A 24000-nucleotide genomic window follows, 5' to 3' on the forward strand; every position below is an offset into this window, starting at 1 on the left:
GGAAGTAATGTTAAACTTGTTCCAGGAGGGTTACACCAAGAAAATAGAAAAAACGTGTGTGTGTGTGTGTGTGTGTGTGTGTGCTCAGACACCCTCAGGGAATCCAACTAAGGAAGTCTGTGCGGCTCACGACCTAAAACGACCACACATTCCCCACACACATTGACGGGAGGTTAGAGCCCCTTTCATGCTACAACTTTTATAGCAGAACACTGCGACAAGAGAGACAGAACAAGGAAAAAGTTATACGGGTGACGAGGGAGGGATGAGATGATTCGTGGCTTTATTGGAGCACGGCGGATGACTCATACATATGCTAGTGATGTCTCATGCAATCTCACACTGACGCACACACAAACACATATCCATACATTTGCACACACACACACACACACACAGACACACAGACACACACGGTGCGTCACACACAGTGTATGCACGTACATATAAATATATCTCATGTGTACATGTGTCACTCATGTGTCACATGTGGAAAAAGGTCCTCCCAAACACACATACCAAAACAAGCACACACACACACACACACACACACACACACACACACACACACACACACACACACACACACACACACACACACACACACACACACACACACACACACACACACACACACCAGTCATGAATTAGCCTGATACTGATTCAGTGAGACATGCGTGTTGGTTTAGCAGCTTGTTCCTAATGAGCCAAAATGGCTGCTGCCGTGCCGCAGTTTCCAGGCCAGACCAGGCAAAGACCCCAGGGGCAGAGAAACTGGGCGAGAGGACGGATCAGAGGGGCTGGATTTAAATGGAGCTCATTAGCTCATGGTAGCCCTCAGAGGTCCCTGCACACTGAGGAGACACACACACACACACACACACAGACACACACACACACACACACACACACACACACACACACACACACACACACACACACACACACACACACACGCACACACACACACACACACATACACACGAATGCAGTAAATGTATGCATACACACACATACGTAGATGTACAGGAAGGAATGGACAGATGTGCAAACACTTTGAGACGATCACACACACACACACAAAAACACAGGGTGGGACAGTAAAGGAAAGGGAGATGCTGTGGTGAAAACATCACAGACAATGGAGACCAATAATAAAGAAAATAAGGAGAATAATATCCTAGATAATCGACCAATGTTTGTTATGAGGCTGGTATCGACGCAAGTAGTGCAAATAGTGTGTGTGTGTGTATGTGTGTGTGTGTGTGTGTGTGTGTGTGTGTGTGTGTGTGTGTGTGTGTGTGCGCGTGAGTGTGTGTGTTTGCATGTGTGTGTGCGTGTGTGTAATATATGCAAGCACAGTGTGTGTGTCCCGCTCCTCCACCCACTCAACATATGTGCTCTCTCTCTCTCTCTCTCTCTCTCTCTCTGTTTCTCTCTCTCTTTCCCTCGCTCTCCTCTCCTCTCTTTCATAACTGATGCATTGATGCATCTTTTTGTTTGTGTTTTTACCATTTAGCGCCCCTTGTGTGGCCGTGTGGGTGTGTGTGCATGTGTGTTTGCATGAAAATCTGCGCTCCACTTCACTCCTCTATGATGTATTTATATCCACACACACGCACGCACGCACGCACGCACGCACGCACGCACACACACACACACACACACACACACACACACACACACACACACACACACACTGTGATTTTTTCTAATTTGCAGCCAAACTCTCTCAAAGCAGTCTTTGATTTCGGCTCATCTTGCCCGGGCTCCACACGCCCCGATAGAGGGTGTAAGTGATGAGGAGGAGCCGTGTCATACACTCAACACCAAAAAGTCGGAGAACTAAAAAAGCAAAACAACTATTCTTGAAAGAGTCTTCATGTCTTTCACTGTAATCATGTGCATTTTGATGAGCAAGGGAAAAAGAATAACAACAACTTTGTTCAATTCACACTCTGCTTTGGTCAAAATCAGTGATAGTATGCTTTTTCTACACGTTCTACATGTGAGATAATACACTATACATACTGTAAAAAGTTAATTGGTACGTAGAATTCATTCATATTCATAATTTATACCCTGTATCTAATAACAATAATTTATCCTGTACATAGTATCACATTTTGGCTATCGCCTGTATCTTTTTTGAAAATATCTAACTAGTTTCTTTGTGCATATTTGTTGATATTTGACAATTTTTTTAAACTTTATTTGTAGTTATTATATTATTGTTTTTATACTATTTTTTTATGCAAATCATCTGTAGTAAAACACACCAAATTTCACCTGAACAAATTCCTCGTATGGTACGTGTAAATGTACCCGGCGGAATAAACCGATCCCGATTCTGAGTAGAATATAATGTATAACCTTTATCCGAGCGATTGACAGCAGTCAAATCTATATTGTATTTATTTTTTAATTTTTTTAACAAAGAAACCCCAGAAAATACAAGATGCTGCTCAGCACAAAAGGTGAACGTATCGGAGATTCCTGTCCCGAAACACCGTATGTATAACCATTTATCCACCGAGTTGGACACCAGCAGAGTACAATAGTACTCCCGGTAGTCCACAGAGATGTTAGGTGATCTGACACCCTACTCTTATTGGAGAGTTTCTTCTTGATGAGGGGTTATGAAGGCTGGGGAGGGGCCGAGTCATAAACCCAGCGCTCCCTCCGAGACTTCTGTGAAGCCAGACTGTCGGGCTAAACTATGAAAGCACATTCATTAGCGCTTTATTACCTTGTAGTCTAGTCGTTGAATCACACACACACACACACACACACACACGCACACACACATAGATATAGAATATAGTCAAACAGACACAGACAAACACACACACATGCCAACAAAGACACACATATACAGGCAGCCGGTAAGTCTTAGTGATTTACACGTACGCACAATCACACACAGCACACACACACACACACACACACACACACACACACACACACACACACACACACACACACACACACACACAGACACGCCCTCATACTTTATGTCTGTACTTTGTGTCTCCTGCTTCTGTAAGGACACTTATTGACTCTGCAGTAAAATGGCGTCACCTTGGCTTCCCTGCACCCTATTCATAACATTTTATTGAACCCAATCCAAGCCGTGCTTAATTGCGGTTTCATTTTCTGCAGTTTTGAGGACAACATTTTTATTGTTAATGTCTGTACTGTTCACGATGTGCTTAACTTATTCATTGCATTTTCGTAGCAGTTTGACATGATTAATGCACGCTGGCCCTCCGCCGTGCAGCGCTGACACTGCGTAGCCGATTCCACGGCATCTTTTCGTATTCGTGTTTAAGGACTTTGAGCAATAACCCGTTGTCAGTGCCTGCCATTTTGACTATTGGCGACCAAATCCAACACCTCCTCTGGTCATCGCGAGTGTGTTCTGTCGCTCATCAGCATCGCGGTCTCATTTTCACATTTTAATTGAATGCCCTGTGAACACGACACCACGCAGCGTTTATGGCGCTTGTTCTAAAGTGACGAGAGAAATCTGACAAGAAATGACCGACACCCTTATAATCGGGAATACCGCTTGTATTCCAAGCGTATTAGGTTGTCTTGCGTACAGTTAAATGGGAGGGTATATCATGGAACCATATATTCATAGAAAAGATTAAAAGCTCACTCAACATCAATAGGAATTATTCATGGAATAAGTTATGAGTCATACAATTGTGATCATCGTTTAAATGATGGGTTCGCCATTTTTCAACCCAGGCAAACGCTGAACCCTTCATAAACCGAGCGCTCTGCGGCAGACTGTCACTGTGGTTAAACACGACCCACCCGGATAACAAATTGAGCCTTGAAAAACGTTGAATGTCCTTTTCAGAAAAGGGGAAACTCACAATATAGTCAGACCGTTTTCATGTGTGGCTTTATATTGCCTGCAAACTCCATTCAGTCGAGCTTTTCAGGGTTATATCGACTGTTTTCCACCTCCGTAAATTGGCTGCTTCGGCGCCATCCGTGCCAATATAAGAAACTAGAAACAGGAAGTTGCCTCGCTTCCTACTGGCAGCCCGCTGTAGGCAACGTTACACTTTGGAGGTATTGTGGCACAAGCAAAAAGTAGCTCAGTATAAAATGTGTTATTGCTGTCACCCAAAACATGTGATGATATTGTGAGTTTTCCAATTTTCAAAAAGGAGATTTAGCTTTTAATTTTTTTTTTACTTTGCCCCCATTGGACCGAGAAGCTGCAGAAGAGTGGTACGTTTCTCAATAGTCAACGGTTCAGTGAGGTCTTGCTGTGAACGGTTATTAATGATGGGAAACATCCTTTAATGGTTCTTATCCTGCACATGAATTGACTTGGCAATAAGTGATGGTGTTGATATAGATATACAGATACGGATTGTACTTCTGCTCTAACTACCGCAAGACCAAGACTGCAGAAGCATGGGTTGCTTTTTTGAAAGGCCACAATCCAAAACACTCACATTTATCAGCATCTTACAACATTTTGTTAAGCTAAGACCATTTTTGAGACATTTTCTTGTACTGTACATTGCTTTTATCCTAGTAGTACAACATTTTTAGGTTACATGTTGATGTTCATAGTACACAATTTTCAAGTAAATCTAAAACCTGATTCATGATTCACATGTAATTTGAAACATCCAATTTTGCATTTCTCTGAATTTGTACATGTTTTATAATATTTATATGTTATACTATATTTTATTTGTTGGCAAAATTTGTTAATGACGGCAATAACACAGTTCATGCACATCTGAGTAAAGTTGTTAATGCCCAACTTTGCTTTTCATGTGGATTTCTTCATGAATTTGTGAAAGTTTTAACTTATTAATTAATGATTTCTGCGCTCCTAGTTTAAAGTGTTACCAAGTGGAGCTAAAGGAATGTATGTAGTTTATTCATGAAAACACAGAGTGCAACCAACATGTGACCGAGTCCCTCTTCTCCAAGTCCCAAGTCATTTTTCTTTGGTCAAGTCAAGTCAAGTCAAGTCACAGGTTATGTGACGTCAAGTTGAGCCCTTAGTTAAGGCAAGTCAGTGCGAGTGTAAACAAACGTGGATGGTTTATAATGCCAAGTCAGACTTAAAAGTAATGTAAAACCGACAAGTACAGGATCAATGTTTTTGTCTATTATTCTTATTTAAAATCGGGACACATCGCATGCATAACCGCCGAGCCCGATGTGGTCAAAAAAGTCAGATAAGGGCCGATAACAGGTCAGGCTTTCATTCCGTTCTATCACTGTGTGGCAAATCAGCGTCAAAACTGCTCTACGGCAATACGTGACGCAATTTGGAGTCACCGTGCTTTACGTTATCTGCACGCGGGAGCGAATGTAAACACACTCCCTTGTTTACAACTTACTACTTTATAAACACCAACGTGTGTTTCATAAGGAAATCCCAAACTGCACGAAGGCGACGTGCTACCGGGGGGGACTACCGAGCCCGAACAAAGTACTTTTTTGTTTGCCGACTGCGTTTAACATGAAGGTTTCAGTGAATGAAGGTGAACACAAACAAGTCATTGGAGTCATCATGTCTCAAGTCAAGTCACGAGTATTTGACTTCCAAGTCCAAGTCGAATCTCAAGTCATTTATTTTCTGTCAAGTCACATTGGAATTCGTCAAAACAGTGACTCGAGTAGTCTCGAATCCTCACTACGACTCCTTGAGGTCTCGTCTCTGGGGTTCCGTGATGAAACACAGATGAGAGAAACATTGATGCAGATTGTCCTTTTGATCGCCTGTTCTTCATTGACCTGAGTTCTTGGCCGACCTGTTTTTTATTAGACATATTCGTCCTGTACATTTGTCCATAGATCACCCTCCAAATGGATGGGACTGACCAGTCCCAATTTCCCCTGACATGGTTTAGAAGTGTATTTTACTGAATAATATTTAGTGTATTGGTGAGGAGACAATAAAATGAGCAGTACCACAGTGGCTAAAGAGTCTCGCAGTACAGGGAATTTATAGTCCAGACACCCTGGAGTCTCATGAAGACACACATTATAAAATAAAGTTGATGATTTTGCAATTACGTAATTGGTATATACGGCTAGGCCAGAAATGTTTCCGTGCAGTTTCCGGCCGCCAAGATTGTACGTGTAAAAATATGAATGGAGGATGAAATAAAAGGTACTGTGCTTTGTATTGGAAGTTAATTTCAGCTGTGTTCTGCCAAATGGGACACTGTTAAACAAGATTGTGCCCTGCAACGCGATGAAAAGTGTGTTTTCGGCAGCGCAATGCACAGCCTCCTTCGTGCGAGCTTTATAAAAGAAAGTGCAGTGCAGTAGACGTTGCATAATGCATATATTTACATACATTTACCAATGCAGGTTCCCATTTCAAGCCACACTGTACAAGTCATGCTACATCTATCAGTCTGTGAGAGTGCATTCAACCTCCCTTTTATGTAACAAGGCATCATGTGCGCTGTGGCAAAATAAATAAAAAGCAGGATGAGGACAGACCAGGCCAGGAGCGAATAACGGATTCAATTACAGCTTTTTACACGTGCCTCGTTATCAATGTCGACTTTTGTGCTTTTCGCTCGATATGATTTGACACCGTGAAAGGAGGACAAGGATTGGAATTAATGGAATCTCATAATGAACAGTGTGCAACCCTACGCCCGCATGAGGCCCCCATCAAAGAATGGCCTTTTTACGGTCACAAGCTCAAAAGCGAGGAACTAATATGTGGCATGGTCAGATGAGCGGCCCTAATAAATGGTGCCTCTTGTTCGCTGCCATCATGTAAATACAAAGGAGTGTTTTAACAGTGCCACAACCAACGCTCCGTTCTCCATGATCCTCACTGTACGGTCATCAAAAACAGCGAGGAAGCAGCCATTTGTATTTGTGTTATCACTAAGAAGGGTTGTCCATAGACTGTATTTTCTGCGAAATTCAGGAAAGCAGACGTTTTGGATAGGCTTTTTGAAGTGAGATACATGAACAACATGCTATTTTGAAGTGGAAATCCATAAAATCATTCTGCCTTCTTCTGATCCATTGATTTGTTGACTATTTTGAGGCAGTGTTATATTTCTTCACCCCAGGTTGCTTCTCTTTCGTGTGAATGTTCGTCAATATCGACATTTTACTGACCACAACTAGCTGCGCTGCTTGATCAAATCCACCGCGGCTGCTTTCGCCTCTTGCATTCATGCGGAAAGATGGATCCCGCCAACGACAAAGAACATATCGAGGAGCACATGCATGGCTCGAATGTATTTAGTGGCTGTTCCTTAAATACTGCTAGATGAAAAAAAAGTATCACAATTTTTTCCTTAATAATAATCTCACGGATTGGCACTTTAAACAAACCGTTTATCTTAAATAAATGTGCAATGATGGCTCAAACCATATTTGTGTTTGATAAATATTATGATAGAAATTAATAACCGCTATTATAATAATCACTTCACTTCAACTTGTTAATTTTTCCGATTTTAAGCGCCTCCTTTTTGGTGGAGAATCCTGCGTGGTGTGTTCCCGTTGACACGGCATTGCCACGCTGCGGCGGCGGCGGCGGCGGCGGCGGCGGCTTTCACACAAAAGATGAACTTTCTATTCTTCGCTGTGATGTGCCTCTTCTCAGCTCATCAAAAAAGGGACTAGACTGCTAACCTTTCCAACTGAGCCTCGAATGTTAAAACTAGGCAATTTGAATAAAACAAGGCTTCGTAATCCTTGTCAGCAGTAACTGTTGTTTTGTTACCATTTTATCTTTACAGAGCCATATGCTCCATTTCAAGGACAAAGCGGATATCATCCTGCTGCACTGTAGGGCAATCTCTGAAAGGGAGCAGATAATGCTTCTTTTAACACTCCACCCATGAATAGAGACGCTGGCAAAATGTTACGGCTGCATGCATAAAGGCACTGTTGAGTATGGATTGAACAGAGAGGGTCATGTGTTCTCCAAAAAATTATTTAAAAGATGTTTTTCTTACGTGCGCGGGAGCCACAGGCGGGGTGCTCTAGTGCGCCCTTATCTGTGATTTTGATTGAACAGGAGAGCCTCGCCGCCTCCGGGACGTCGCCCTCCTGGATGCCACACAACAAAATTAATGTAATTGTGTCCGGGGTCAAACTTCATTTGCATGTTGATTATCCTTGGTCCTCAGCAGACAAAGCGGAGCATCAGATCACTTCATTACTACTTTTGGGAAAACAGACACTATCGGAATATTACTGCCAGTGTCTGTAATGACTTCCAGAACGTTGTGATTGGTAATTACATTTAGTGATTGCATTTAACAGTGTAGACAATTATGAGAATCAACATAGCTGTCAAAATAGCAGCTGGCCAAAGGTAAAAAACAGAAGTCCTAATCGGGAAGCGTTTGTGGATCTACGGTATGACCCGAAAATTCGATTGTAGTATTTCATATATATTTCTACGTAACAAATGTATTTCAATCGGCAGCAAAAATAGAATATCAGACGTTATCATATCATCATTGCACATAGGGGTGTTTTCTTGAGGACGAGATACGGATCATTATGAAAAGATATTATCAGTGTTTGAATTATGGCCATTATTCTCAGGCTTTCTTTGTGCGTTATTTGAGGTGATTTGTTCAGGCGGTTTATTCGGGGAAACAAAGCTAGAGGTCGGATAGTTTCCTGTTTTTCCTCCCTGTCAAGGTGTCGGAGAACACATTTAGGGTGCTGTCACACCTATCCTGTTTGGTCCGTTTTAATCAAACCATGGTGCGTTTTTCCCTCTTGGTGCGGTTCGTTTGGGGAGGTGAGAACACGCATTCGATCTCTGGTGCGGACCAAACAATCGAGCCGTGGTCCTTCTGAAAAGACGGGACTGTCCGGTTCCAAGTGAACCACGGTCTGGTTCGTTACATGTGAGTACATAATCTAACTTAATATAGGACCTAATATCGGGAGCAAACCGAAATACAGTGCATTGCGGGTTGAAAACGGACGTTGACACTTGTGTTTCCACTGTTCTTATTCGGTTGGAACATAACAATGAAAGCTAGGATGGCAAGTGCAATACGCTGCTGTTGCGATTTGGTGACAGAAAGTGTTTTTCCCTCATTCCTGTCTTTCTTTTCTTTATCTGGATTACGCGTTGAAATTATCCCTCCTCACCGACCCAGTGGCATTGCAAGGCTTCATATTAAAACGGAGCTACATGCCACTGCACAAGTTAAAAACGGAGGATTTTGCGCGCTACTGGCCACACTACTGACTCCACCTGTGGGACAGACAGGGCATTGGTAAAGATCTCAGACGTTGGACAATGTATGTGTGAAGATGCGGTTATATCATTGCTTAAAGACCGTGAAAAAGACCGTCAGTGGGCCTGATCAGCGTTACTGTACTGAGCTCAACAGCTGTCTATTTGATTTTCCAGTTTTGCGCCGACGTTTGGAGGGCTGCTTGTGTTTTATTCACGCTGTTACAATGGGAGAAGACAGCGGGTGCGCGCAGCAAAGCGCCAACGGTGACATCACCGCTGATCAGATGACTCTTCCCTCCGAGATGTTTCTGTCCAGTAGATGGACGACGTGGACGACCGCGTGTCATTTGTTTACACATTTTGGTTTGCTTAACACAGGGCTGTGTGAACATTAACTTGCAATCTGCTCTTGTCGCCGACCAAATCCAGCGAACTATAGGTGTGAAAGTGACATAAAAGACGGTGTGCATTTTTCCTTTGGTACAGTTTCACACATTAACACCCGGTAGCTGCCAAGCACGGCCGCGACCTTCTACTTTTGGCCACTGAATAACCCCGGCGAGTGGCTGAAGATGAGGCTCCCTGCCTCAGAGCAACTCTGTGAAAGTTGCTGATGAAGGGAGGGCGCCGATTGTTCACATTTTCTGCCGAGATTCTCCAAAAGCGTTTTTGGGGGGGATTTAAGCGATATTGCAAAAAATATCACATGTCGCAAGTCGACTTCTTTGAGCCTTCCAGCAAATACTGACCTCGTTTAGACAGCCTCGGAACCAGTGGAGTCCTCCAAATGTACCTCGCCGTGAGCAACCACGCACAGATTGCAGCAATCTACAGTTCTGTATTTAAGTGTGTGTGAGGCTGTGATAGAACACTTGCATTTGATACATGTCTCGCCTTTCTATCACTTCCTTTTGGCCGCAGGTGCATTGGAAGCAGAGGATGTTTTTGTGCAAAGATAAACAGGGTCATCAGACAAACACACACATTGCAGGCATAATATATAAATATAGTTGGGGTTTTTTTGCAAGGCGAAACCGGAGCAGCCGGACGGATGGCTTCGAGGGCTCTTCAGCTGATTTAAAAAAAAAAAAATCTCAATGTTGATTCTAGTTTTAGCCCTTTATTTGTCGGACATTATGTGGGTTTATTTACTCCAGTTACTTCAGGGCCCTTGAGTTATGCAAGGCAACAACGCTTACTTACTACTGAGACAAAGAAAATAGATGAATTGGGCTTTGTCAACAGAGAAAAACGATTTGAGATCATGCCAGAGCGGCCATGAGTTTCGCTTTAGACTTACGGTAAGTGCCGGCGAAGAAAGGCAACAATCATCTCGCGATTCTGATGTGAGAGAAATGTCTCAATGAAATGTATGAAATATCAGAAACTGAACCTTCAAGTAGCCTGAGCACATTGATTCTTGCTGATCTAAATTTAAATACTGGAACCACCAACCAAATGAGTTTGGCAAGGCCTCTGAGTTTGTTTTCCATTTTTATCGTTGATGTGTGTTTACACAATGGCTTGAGGAACTGAGGAATCGAACAGCCAAATGGCAATTTGGTGCGCTGCCAGAAAGGCAGCGTTAGCAGCCAAAGCCGACATCTATCAGCGTTTGGCTTTTGGCTGGTGATAATTCCAAACTCTGGTTGTGGAATCGATACACGACACAACTTAGAGCTACACCAGAACTAACCGTAAAGAGGCTGTGCGTGTGTGTGTGTGTGTGTGTAATATACTGCATGTACGTTATTATAATTGTATAATAATATACGACCAGAGTGTGGTTCTACTGTTCTACTGATACATCATCTCTTTTGAGTTGCCATTCACTGGGTTTTCAGGTGAAACAAATGAACTTAATATAGGTCTGATCATTGTAATTTCATATATTTTTAATGATCTGTATGTATATGTTGTGTAACGGAACGTGGTTGATCCGGGGTCCATACGGATCACCGCCCGCGGTCCGACTCGCATGTAAACCGCGGATCGGTTGCAAAATTTACCCATAGTAAAACACAGTCGTGCTGCCGCTGTTACTTTTTAAAGTAATAATTCCCTAAATCTTGATGCAGAGTTGCAGGGAAAAGAAGAGACAAGACAGATGCGTGCTTTGATTTACTCTGAAGCGCAATGATTGGTTTACGGTACGTCGCACTGTGTTGCTGCTATTTTACGGCATATCTTGTAGCAAATTTCGCCGCTGCGCGTCCGCCCGTCCGCCATCATGGAGCGGTCAGAATCCGCAAGTAAACAGAATACGAACATACAGTGTGTATGGAGAGATGCAGACTTCTCCACAAGATCAACTGTAACTCGCTTAATTCTTAACCGATTTCATAAACCTGTGATGAATCTAACATAATACTGGAATTAAATTCACCGGTGACTGGGGGCAGATCTTCTCATAATTTTTGAACTCACTGCCATGTTTAAAGGAAAAGGGTATCATGCGTGCCTCATATTGCACTTTAATTTAACAATTGCGTATTGAACATTTTATCCATTTTAAGATTTTATTTAATCATTGGACATCTTCAATCTTGTTTTCATTCAAGGCCATGGGAAAAAAGTTCCTTGCTTTAAGTGTTTTACAGAATAAATGTAAAGCAAAGATATATATCTCTCCCTCCCTCCTTTTTTTTTTTTTTTTTTGCTGATTCGAAAAATGATCCAATTCCTGACTCAACACCTTGATATATATATATATATATATATATATATATATACTTATTTATTTATGTATTTATTAAGGAAACAGAAATTGCTGCTCAAACAGTTTCTTCCAGAATAATATGTTTTTGAAAACAAATGACGAATTCTATCACCTTGGAGAAATTGAAACTAAATTCCTGCTCATTGTAGGGCCACCCGGTCCCATGCTTTTTTTGTGCTCAAAGTCATAAACATGTTATCTATTGAATCGTGTCGCGGAGCACGATCTTTTGACTTTTTTCGTGCTACACATAACGAAATTACATAACATACACCAAAACTTAACCTTAAAAATATATATATTTTTTTCAACTAAGATTGTGAATGGTCTTGGAATCCACACTTGGCACCCCCACTGCAATTGCAGGATTGGATTTTATTGACTTTATTTTTTATTTTTTCACCCCTGTTGTTGATCGACTAGAAATAACGACCTGAGAGGTGAAAGAGAAAACGGCAGAGTGGGATGAAAAATAGGAACAGTGGGAAAACTTGCATTGACCTCGTTACAACCAGTGGCCAGTGATGTTGTGTCATCGCCGGGACGTTGTGTTGTCGCCATGGCGATGACCATGGATGCACATTCGCTCCATGGCGATTCGGAGGCATCCGCATCAGCAAAACGCACAACTGGCAAAGAGACAATTGAGAGTTAGCGAGAGGCAGAGGGGCAGGGACGGCGGGAAAGAAAGATAAATAGAAAATGTTTTTGTTTTTTTTCTCTCCCAGAGATAGACAGTGTGTGAATGTTAGATGTGGGGTGAGAGAGAGAGAGAGAGAGAGAGAGAGAGAGAGAGAGAGAGAGAGAGAGAGAGAGAGAGAGAGAGAGAGAGAGAGAGAGAGAGAGTTTGTATCTGGGTTACTCTAGTCTCACATCTCTCCACTGCAGATGAATATTAATAAGTAGTTATTAATATCTGTTGCCTGCATTGTGTGTGTGTGTGTGTGCGCGTGCGTGCGTGCGTGCGTGCGTGTGTGTGTGTGTGTGTGTGTGTGTGTGTGTGTGTGTGTGTGTGTGTGTGTGTGTGCGTGCGCACCCGCGTGCCTGCGCGTGTGCGTCTCCTTTCTCCTTCTTCTCCTCCCCCGGCTTCGTCTCTTTCCTTCCGTCTCATAACTTTCACTCGCTCACCCCTCTTTTTCCAATTCTGCCGCCCTTTCAATTTTCTTCTCCTCGACCAAATATTTTCGACCGTGTCTCTCCATTTTTTGATGCGCCTTTTGATCCCTTTCGGCGCCTTCACTTTCCCTTCGTTTACCTGTCCTTCACACAGTCACATGGAGTGTTTGAGCTGCGCGGATACAGCTCACCAAACCAAACCGTACCAAAACATGGAAATCCCAGACATCTCCTCTTCCTCCACTTTTCGTTTAAGGTCAACCATCTACCGTGAGTTTTTGGGCTTTATCTCCCTGGTGCTTCGTTCGGTTCGTCCAAGGGAAGCAGCCGTCGACGCTGAAAGGGGTTGATCCTCCGTTTTTGCACAGGCAGTAAAACCTCTCGGTGCGTTTCCCGGTTTACATGGCGCCGCGTGATGAGATTCAGCCCGCCTGTCCGCCCACCCGCTCCGCAAAGACGCTGCCTCTGCACCGCATCCACGTGCCGCGCCCCATTTAACGCCGAGGCCCCATCTCCTCGCGCGGACGCCTCTTCGGGTTTTTTTTGGGGTTTTTTTTCCCCGTCGCCCCTCTGGTTTCGACCCCGAGTTTCCCTCACCTGCTGGCCGCCGGAGACACGGCCGCCATGGTGAAAACATGCGCAAACCAGGATCCTTTTTCACTGTTACGAATTACGATTTCATCGCGATGTTTTGTGTCCGATGCAAGCGCGATTTACGCGCGTATTCTCCGTACGACACTCTTTTTTAATTTTATTTGTTTTTTTCTCATGTCGTTTTTTTTTTCAAACACTAAAACACAAATAAAAACACAGGTGTGTCATGATACAAAGCGACATGCATGTATTAGACTTATGCGTGTAAAAACACTATAAAAACACTGTTTTTAAAAACACTTTACTGCACTGCTGATTATTGACTGTTATTCTCGGCTTAATCACGGGACTTCAACAGATAAATCATTTATTTAAGGTAAACCTTAAACCGCCATTAAATCATTAATCCTATCTTTGTGGTGTTCAGATTTGCCTTCGTTTTCCGTTGGACCGGATCACCGCTACGACGTCCCACATGTCAGCTTTTGTTCTTTTCTCCTTTGATCAAATAACCCGCCTCCCGGACCCCCTGGGGTGGGGGATGGCGCGGGATGGCCTGGGGTGGGGTGGGGCCGGGGGGGCGGACTATCCAGTCAGCGATGGCAAACCGTGATTGACAGCCGGTGCGGCGGCTATGGTGGCAATAAAGTCGGAAGTCCGGCCAGAGGACAGTGAGCGATGCCGCGTTGGATACAGCACCTGGATGCATTATTCATACGACTGCGCGTTACAGCCATGTTTGGCGCGCACGCCCACGCGCACACACATGACATACGTCCTCATTTCTTCACCGCCAACCCCCGACCTCTCTATCCCCTCCCTCCCTATCTGCCCCTCCCTCTCTCCGTTCCTTTCAGTTTTCCTCGCCTCAGCTTTCTCTCGTCTCCTTCCTTCCTTCCCTCCTCCGTCCCCTCTCCTCTCCCGTGCCCTCCTTAACTCCCCTCTCCCGCCCTCTCCTTTCCTCCTTTCCTCTCCTCCCCTCTCTCTTCGAAGCTCTCTCCCGCCCCCGTCGCCTTCCTTCCCTCTCCCTCGCCGCCCTTCCTCCCGCCCGTCTTCTGTCCTCCCCTCCTCGACTCTCCCGTCCTCGACTCCCCTCCCCTGCCTTCTTCTTTCCCCTTTGCTCCTCTCCGCTCCCCTCCTCTCTCATCTCCTTCCCTCACCCTCCCCTAAGCTCTCTCTCGTCTTCTTCCTTCCTTTTTCTCCTCTCCTCTCCTCTCCTCTCCTCTCCTCTCCTCTCCTCTCCTCTCCTCTCCTCTCATCTCCTCTCCCCTCTCCTCCCCTCCTCTCCACTCCTCTCCTCCCTTCCACTCCTCTCCTCTCCTCTCCTCTCCTCTCCACTCCTCTCCACTCCTCTCCTCCCTTCCACTCCTCTCCTCTCCACTCCTCTCCTCTACTCCCTTCCACTAACCTCTCCTCTCCTCTCTACTCCTCTCCTCTCCTCTCCTCTCCTCTCCTCTCCTCTTCTAATTGACTGTAATTTGTAGTGTTAAAAATGACAGAAGGGGCTTTTTAAAAACATCAAACATGTCTTGTCATGAAATTATTCTGTTACATGGGAATAAAGGGAAAACAAGCGTCCCCTGCCGCTGAGACGGGCACAGATGTACTTGTTTTTCATTCTGCGTTCTGACACATCGAGCACACATTGAACACACATTGGAAGGAAGCGCTGGATTCTAAACCCATAGGCGCTCGCACCCTGGGACGGAGATGTCGGCTTCATTTATAAAATGTAATATCTCATACATACCTCGGTGTAAAAGAGAAGAAACGGTCAATATTGGGGAGTTTTCACATATGAGGATATATAAATCATCTGTTGCAGGGGATACACTCTGCAGAGGGACTTGGAGATTTGTAACAGATTTATAACGGCAAAGACATTTTTTATTTCCAGCTGTTTGTTCCTGAAAGTGTTTGTGTGTTCTCCTCACACTGTGTGTGTGTGTGTGTGTGTGTGTGTGTGTGTGTGTGTGTGTGTGTGTGTGTGTGTGTTACGCACACACTGTATTACTATGTATCTGTTGGGAAATTGTATGGATCAAGGGAAGCAGGTGTGTGTGAGTTAGTGTAGATCTACCTTTTATGGTGAGCAGGTGTGTCAAAATGCATGTGTGTGTGGTTGTGTGTGTAAGTGTGTGTGTGTGTGTGTGTTTTCATGAGGAGCAGGTGTGTCTGTGTGGCGTGCTCACTGGGCCAGAGAATGGCCTCATATGGACAGTCAAAGAGTTTGTAACACTCACTCACTCACTCTCTCATACACACACACACACACACACACACACACACACACACACACACACACACACACACACACACACACACAACCCAATAACACATCAATAACAGCTATCATTTATCATTTTCATTTATAATTCTCACCATTATCATCATCATCACAAAATATTAAGGAATCTACCACAGAAGCATCTTCAAACGCAGACATTACCGCAATCTCTAGATTATTCCCCCAATCAATACTCAGCCAAAATTTTTAAATAAAATTAAAATAACAGTTAGTTTTGTAAAGCAACAAGATTGATGATGGTAACGTGGCCGCACGTATGTACTGTGAGAATGACAAGGGGACAAAGACAACACATCACAAAGAGGCATTTCTATTGTTTCCAATTCATTCTTTTTTTTGTCAGATGTCAGGTTTTTTTTTTTTTTTTTTTTGAAACGAGGAACAATAGGGTAACTCAATCCCGAGCATGAAAAACAAATCGATAAAAAAAGAAGTGCAATTACTTTACAGTATTTTACAGATTAGGTTGCCTATTTTAAGGATTTCTGGACTCTCCGCTAGATTTATGGGCTCATTAAGACGGGATTTATGAGGAAGAGTGATTTTGCAGTTCCTTAAAAAATTAAAGAGAGGGAAGTGTTTGGGCACAATGAGGCAAGGAGTGAGAAATAGAGGGAAAATGAACTTGTCCGTCATGGGAGAGCCAATGGAAGGAGGTGACAGCTCTATAGATTAGGGAGGGTGGGGCGGTGGGAAGTGAGAGGAAAGGGTGATGAGCGGCGGAGGAGGAGGAGGAGGAGGAACGGAGTGGAGGGAGATTACGTGGGAGGGAGGTGGCGGTGGCGGCGGCCACGGCGCCTGGAACGGATTAGGAAGGAGGAAGAACCAGAAGAAGAAAGGAGGAAACGAAGGATGTGAACACTACGAAAGAGAGATGGAGAAGGAAGAAGAGGAGCGGGGGTGGGTTGAAAGCCAAGCGCTCTGACACCGTTGTATTGATATTAATTGGCTGATCGACTGGAATGTCTGTGATCATTCTGCCGCAGAAGAGCAGACGAGCACTATCAGCGAGGTTGCTTCAGCACAGATCGGAATAATGTGATTGGTTCCCCTTCTCCCCTCGACCAAACAATAAGATTCAATCGTACCAAGATAAAAAGGTTACGGACACTTGTCAATATCACTGTGAGTCTTGACACACACACACACACACACACACACACACACAGACACAGACACAGACACACACACACACACACACACACACACACACACACACAGCGTACATTCATGTCAGTCTCCATCGATTCTGTTCTGTACCCTTCCTTTTATTCGGTCGACTGATGCTCCCTCAGTCAGCGTATGGCAAGGCTGTGTGTTTGTGTGTGTTTGTGTGTGTTTGTGTGCGTGGGTGTATTTAGGTGGCACTTAAGAGTGCTCAGCGTCGCAGCGATAGCATCTCCCCGGTCTTTATCATTAAGAAGATAACGGCGTCAGTCACTGAACTGCACTTTGTATCAGTTCCTTTCAGCACAGTGTGTTCGTTCCATCGTGAAACACACTCCAGGTTCAATTAGAGTCAGTCAATATGTAAATAATATGTATAATAGTTATATAAAAAGGCTTCCTGGGTCCCGTTGCGCTGCGATCTTATCTTGTGTCTTCCGATGCTATAAACAAATCTCTTCCTTGACCAACCCTCGGTCACTTAGACAAATCCCTGGGCGTATCTTGCACGAAGATGGGGATATTATTTCCACTTTAAAGACCGTGCGGCGATTATTTCAAGTAACGTGCGTTCATGATGTATTCACAAGCTGTGCTGTAGATTACAAATCTCATATTCAAATCTAATAAAAAAAAATATTTTTATTTTTTCTCAGGGAATGCTATACAAAAATTGTGATTTGGGTCCTCAAGAATGTCGAACATCGCGGTGTTGAATTGCGGCACGAGCAGTGCCTTTCACCGTAGGACCACTGGACCCCTAAACTGCTATGTCTGATTGAACCATTCGCTGCGATAGGAGCTATTGACTGTATGGTTTACAGACGCACCGTAGTACTGTTGAACACCCTCTCTGGCCATATTTTAGTTGGTAGCTCATCATCTATAAGCAGTGAAACAAAAATAAGAAAACCTGATTACATCACTTACTTCATCCTTACAACTGAAAAGCATTATCTAAAAGTTGCAGACTGTGCATATTTGCAATGCAAGGTACCAATAAAGGGAGCAGAGGGGGTCTTTAAAATGTTTCACTGTTTACTGTGGACGACTAGAGGGCTAGAGTGTAGAAGCTAAATCATTATTGCCCCCTCCCTCCCCTCCACTGCGTTATTTGTCCGGCCCTTTTCATCTCTATCCGCCGGGGAAAGGAAAGGTGGAAGGAAGGTGACTGCAGTGACCTCAGTTGCTTCTTTTATTCCCCTCTTCTCTCTCTCACTCTCTCTCTCTCTCTCTCTCTCTCTCTCCCTCTCTCTCTCTGTCTCTCTTCTCAGCCCCCCGCCTCAGTTCCTGCTGTCCCACAATCCCTCCTTCCCTCTCCCGGTGCTCTCTTCGTCTTTCAGCCGCTGTCTCTCTCCCTTCATCTCTCCGTCATCCCTCCCTCTGACTCTCCCCATCTGTCAGATTTAAATTTGCACTGCATGCCGCCTTCCCCACCAGAATACTGTTACTAATAGAATTATAGTCACTCACATCCGCACACCAGTGTATAGTGCATCACACACACACACACATGCACGCACACACACGCACATACACACACACACACACACACACACACACACACACACACACACACACACACATAGATGTGTGCACGTGCATGCTGATGTTTGAATAGTGATTATTGCTGGGACAGACAAAGAGACAGACGGTCAGACAGGCAGATTAAAGGCCTCAGTATTAAAGTTCCACTCTCCTCTAATCTTTATACAACCATGCACTCATGCACGCCCACACACACACACACACACACACACACACACACACACACACACACACGTACAAGTGCAGAGAAGCTCATGCGCACACACTGTCGATAGTGCGGTGGGCCCTGTGAGAGTGCCGGGTACTGTGAGATAAACTGATCACACAGCAATACAATATGACTGGAGTGTTATCTGTGAGGGAGGGAGGGAGGAGTGAATGAATGACCGACGGAGGGATGGCGTGGGTGAGGGAGGGAGAGAGTGCCGGACTGAGGAAGGGAGGGAGGGGTCGAGGAGAGGGAGGAGTCTCTGAGTGAGTGAGCGAGTGAAGGAGTGAGTGAACGAGGGAGTTAGGGAGGGAGTGGAGGAGTGGTTGAGGGGGTGAGCGAGTGAGTGAGTTTGTGTGTATATCTGTCTTTGAGAGAGGGGGAGCGAGAATCAGAAAAAGTGAGAGAGTGAGTGGTTGCAGGAGTGAGTGATGTAGTAATGTAGTAACAGCAAGGCACGTGTAATTAACGTGTGTTTCAGAGAGAGAGAGAGAGAGAGAGAGAGAGAGAGAGAGAGAGAGAGAGCATATTAGTCGGTTTTCAACCTTTAAGATGACAGAATAATCCTTCAAAACCCATTATAAAGCTATCGATTACTGGGATGAAAAATAGTTCCAGTCAAGCGATCTGATTGGTGTCGCAGATGCGCTGCAGCCTCGGTGGTCATTTCCAATAACACACACACACACACACACACACACACACACACACACACACACACACACACACACACACACACACCTTTCACCATGAGGCTCACCTCCACGCAGCATCACTGCTGTATTTACAATCACCGCTGAGCTCATTGACTGGGACATTGATTTTATATCAGACTATAAACTGGCTGATAGATACGGAAAGTGCCTTTTTAAAGGTTAGATGAAAGGCATCATGCAACATTAGAAGTTATACCACATGAAGCGAGAAAAAAATCATGGATCTAAAGAAACATGCAACATGACCATAGCTGTCCCGAGTTGCAATGTTCCCTTCTTGTTGCGTGTGTGTGTGTGTATGTGTGTATACTAAAATTACTCAAATTTAGTGCGTTTTTGGTGTGTGTGCACCAGGAACATGGGTTCTAACTTACCAGGCGTATTTACTCAGACCTAACCTTGATACCGTGTGCGACACACAGAAGACCATAACCGGCCCGCAGGATCTTCCGCTGTAATTTTCCCTCTGGCGATCATCTTGTGTAAGCACTTATGTAGAACTTTATCACTGGGATGTGAGAGGAATGGGATTGCTGGGGATATTCGAACTGCCTGTAATCTCGCTAAGCACTGTATAGCTCCTTCTCCTTTACTTTTTCCCCCACCGTCATTCCTTCAGCTTCTGTCCTTCCCACCAGTGCTCTGTCATTCTCCTTCCATAGGCTCTGCGGACAAACCCTTTTTCTGAAAGCACAAAAGAGGTTCTCTCCAAGTTCGATGTTAGTCCTCTAAATTCGAATTTTTTTTTTCAAAGGTACTTACAAAAACAAAATATTGCAAAATTAAGAAATGTTGACACAAATCGTTTGACTTTTCCAAAACCCGAAAAACAGAGACAATTTTGAGAGACAGAGACAAAGATTTAAATAATCTGAGCTCAGTAATGGCAGGGATAATGTAAAATATGTGTGCTGACTGGTAAATGGGCTAAAACTTAATTTGACACCGGTATGGCCCTTTTAAAGTGCCAGCATTTGGCATTCAGCTCCCCTCTGTGCCCTGGCTTTAATGAATTTGAACATCCTAATGTACTTGTTCTTTTACAAGGAAAAGGATCAATAGTTTATAACGGCGCTATTTGTCTGGACTGAGACGGTGCACATCACTGCTCAGCAGAGAATGTGAAAAAAAAAGAACAAACTACATATAGGGCGCAGCTTTTGTTGCCGCTAAACTGGCACAAATAACAGAAAAATCAAGCGTCTAATTCTCAAAGCATCCGCAAACAGTGAAATGCACCCCTAACTGCTCTGCCACGCAAATAGCGTCTCCGTCGCTGTTGCTATTCGCACATATTTAAATTCGGTATTATTCCCCTTTCAATGCAAATGAACCTCGTTGCAAACAGCTTCCAATTCACAAACACCAGCCCTAATAGCCACACGCATTTAGAGTGAAAATATTACCGACTGTAGAGACCTGGTGGTAACTCTTCAAGACGAAAGAAGGCAAAAAAAAAAGGCAGCTCTATGCGATTGTCTTTGGAGAGCTGGTGCAACTGAAGTGCATTTAAAAGGGGCGTCACGCCCAGACTTTCCAGTGATCTGTAAATATTATTTTGACATTATTATTATTATACAGACATGGACAAATTTGTTGGTACCCTTACAGCTCACTGAAACAATGCTTCATTCCTCCTGAAAAGTGATGAAATTTAAAGTCATTTTCTTATGTATACCTGCATGCCTTTGGTATGTCATAGAGTAAAGCAAATAAACGAAATTATTGCTAATGAGATCAATTATATTCTAAAATAGCCTGGACAGATTTGTTGGTACCCCTTAAAAAAGATTATAAATAATTGGATTATAATGATATTTCAAACTAACTGTTTTCTTTAATTGGTATCACATGTCTTCAATCTTATAATCAGTCATTCAGCCTATTTTAATGGAGAAAAGTAGTCACACTGCTGTTTGGTATCATCGTGTGCACCACACTGAACATGGACAGGGAAAGCAAAGGAGAGAGTTGTCAGAGGAGACTAGAAAGAAAATTATAGACAAGCATGTTAAAGGTAAAGGCTGTAAGACTATCTCCAAGCAGCTTGATGTTCCTGTGACGACAGTTGCAAATATTATTAAGAAGCTTGAGGTCCATGGGACTTTAGCCAACCTTCCTGGATGCGGCCGCAAGAGGAAAATCGACCCCAGATTGAACAGAAGGATAGTGTGAATGGTAGAAAAAGAGCCAAGGACAACTTCCAAAGAGGTACAAGCTGAACTCCAAGGTCAAGGTACATCAATGTCTGATCGCACCATCCATTGCTTTTTGAGTCACAGTGGGCTCCATGGAAGAAGACCCAGGAGGACTCCACTTCTGAAAGAAAAACATGAAAAAGCCAGACTGGAATTTGCTAAAATGCCTATTGACAAGCCATAATGCTTCTGGGAGAATGTCCTTTGGACAGATGAGTTAAAAATTGAGCTTTTTGGCAAGTCACATGAGCTCTATGTTCACAGACGAAAAAATGAAGCTTTCAAAGAAAAGAACACCATACCTACTATGAAACATGGAGGAGGCTGGCACAGGGTGCCTTGAGTCTGTGTAGGGCACAATGAAATCTCAAGACTATCAAGGCATTCTGGAGTTAAACGTACTGCCCAGTATCAGAAAGCTCTTTCTCAGTTGCAGGTCATGGATCCTCCAACAGGATAATGACCCCAAACACGCAGCTAAAAGCACCCAAGAATGGATAAGAACAAAACATTGGACTATTCTGAAGTGGCCTTCTTTGAGCCCCGATCTGAATCCTATCGAACATCTATGGAAAGAGTTGAAACATGCAGTCTGGAGAAGGCCCCCATCAAACCTGAGACAGCTGGAGCAGTTTGCTCAGGAAGGGTGGGCCAAACTACCTGTTGACAGGTGCAGTCTCATTGAGAGCTACAGAAAACGCTTGAATGCAGTGATTGCCTCTAAAGGTTGTGCAACAAAATATTAGGTTCAGGGTCCCATCATTTTTGTCCATTCCACTTTCATTTGTTTTATTATGTAAAATATTCTGTTGAATCAAAAATCAAAAGCAAAGTCTGATCTCTATTAAATATGGAATAAACAATGATGGATGCCAATTACTTTTGTGAGTTTCAAGTTATTTCAGAGAAAATTGTGGGTCAAAGGGTATCAACAAATTTGTCCAGGTCATTTTGGAATATAATTGATCTCTTTAGCAATAATTGATCTCTTCTCACAGTTTCTTTGCTTTACTCTATGACATACACACCAAAGGCATTTAGGTATATTTGAGAAAATGGCTTTTAATGTCATCACTTTTCAGGAGGAATGAAGCATTGTTTCGATAAGCTGTAATGGTACCAACAAATTTGTCCATGTCTGTAATTCTTATTTGTAACGGCATCGGAATTGGCAGCAGTTCGTGGTGGATTTCAAAATGCACTCCAAAAGCAACTTACTGAAACTTTGAATATTTTTTTCAAATGCATTACTAACGTTGACAAAAAGGGTTCCATAATTATTTTTCAACTCAAAAGATATCGAGAAAACAACTAAAGTTATAGGGAAAAGCAATAAAGTCGTCAAAATTGGCATTGAACCACAGGTGGCATCAAACCTGCAGGACCATGGACAGCTCCACAGGCCACGGCCTTGGCCAATGCAGCGGCCCAGAACTTGGTGGAGTAAAAAATATTAAATTAACTATCATCCACATTGTAATATTTAGATTCAGTAAGAACTGGATATACACATTGTATTTTTGTATTAAATGAACTATGCGGGAAGAGTATGTTTTATTATAGATTTACTCATACTCATACTATTTAAATGTTTCATAGTCCCTGCACATACTGTTAACCTAAAAATACTTGGTAAAACCTGGGGTCCCGCCCCATTATGCGGGCACCCCGTTGCACGACTCTGTGTATCCGGGTTATTATTTTATTATTTTAAGTTTTGTATGTATTTAAGACTGAGGCATATCAGAAGCGCAATATCTTTTGTGAATAGGACGCTAAGACGGTGCAGATAGCGGGTGCAATTGATGCACAATTCATGGTGCTATTAGCGGCTGCAATCCGTTTCTTTGTGAATTCGCCCCATTGTGTACTCAAAGTAACTCAACAAAGTAGTGCAGAGAGTGTCGTCCAACACAAGGATATTACGCAGTTGTCTCCGGTGGTGCAATCTGGGGGGTGAGTGCTTTTGTGGAATGCTTGTTCAGATGTCAGAGCAAAGCGGGATGAGAGGATGTTATAACTGTCTGTAATCTCACTAAGCATACAATATGGGATAATCCGCTGCTGCTCCGTTACCCGCACTCACTCAGTCTTATTCTTACCATTTCTCAGCATTATTCAAGTGTGTAATCTCACTCAGATTATTACAATTTTCGTCCCATTTCCCTTTTATTGTTTCGGATTTTTT

At 43.5% G+C, this 24000-nt stretch overlaps 1 protein-coding gene across 1 annotated transcript in view; it reads left to right on the forward strand.

The window, feature by feature from the left end:
* The window catches only part of cacna1c (calcium channel, voltage-dependent, L type, alpha 1C subunit), a gene marked incomplete at both ends in the record, with an annotated part of 237654 nt that overhangs the window by 48255 nt on the left and 165399 nt on the right, over window positions 1-24000 (forward strand). The window lies entirely within an intron of this gene.

Source organism: Zeus faber, assembly GCF_960531495.2.
Source record: "Zeus faber genome assembly, chromosome: 21".
Taxonomy (NCBI): domain Eukaryota; kingdom Metazoa; phylum Chordata; class Actinopteri; order Zeiformes; family Zeidae; genus Zeus; species Zeus faber.